This window comes from Triticum dicoccoides, chromosome 4B, assembly GCF_002162155.2.
Source record: "Triticum dicoccoides isolate Atlit2015 ecotype Zavitan chromosome 4B, WEW_v2.0, whole genome shotgun sequence".
NCBI classification, from domain to species: Eukaryota; Viridiplantae; Streptophyta; class Magnoliopsida; order Poales; family Poaceae; genus Triticum; species Triticum dicoccoides.
In genome coordinates, this window is record NC_041387.1 from 427,857,386 (window position 1) to 427,858,146 (window position 761).

Genomic DNA, 761 nt, shown 5'->3' on the forward strand with positions numbered 1-761 from the left:
GGGGTTGCTCTGTGTCACCGACACGCGGGCCAGGGGCGTACAAGCGCGCGCGTCCCGCCCGTCTGCGCGCTGTCCGTTTCGCCCCAAAAGCGGCGCAAACTTGGGCCGCGGATGGGTCGAAAGCGGACACAAAACGGACAAAAGTCCGTTCACTCCCGCGCGCTGGGCCGCCTCGTTTGTCCGTTTTACCCCAAACGGACGGAGCCGGACATGATAGGGTCGCGCGGTGGAGTTGGCCTTATGTGTGCATGTACTCTCTATGTATGCAGAGTATTTCTGGTGTAAGTATTTTCAGTGCGGATACACGTAGCCATATCTTTGGTTAAAAAGAATGCAACACGGCAAAAGAAAGCCATTTTGGGCAATGCGGATAGACATAACACACATTTAAAAAATATAAAGGGCCCTTTTATTAACTCAAAATGCAGCATCAAGTAGATACAACTCATGATGATCAACACGTGGTGTCTGCATCGCTAAGATGCACACAGCCAGAACCAGCAGTCTGACAAAAGAAACATGAAAACCAACAAATCGGCAACAGAATGCTCCCTTAAAATCCTGTTGTGGGATCTATTTGAGATCTGATAGCAACAAGATGGTACAATTGCTCAAGTCTGGGATGGGGAAATTTTGCACCTTGGATGAGCTCACTATGTCTAGGTGGTTCAGGATGATTGATTTAGTCAAGAACTGTACCTTCTCCACTAGTAGAGATCAGCCAGTTTGGATGCTAGAGCCTTCTGGCAAATATTCAATTC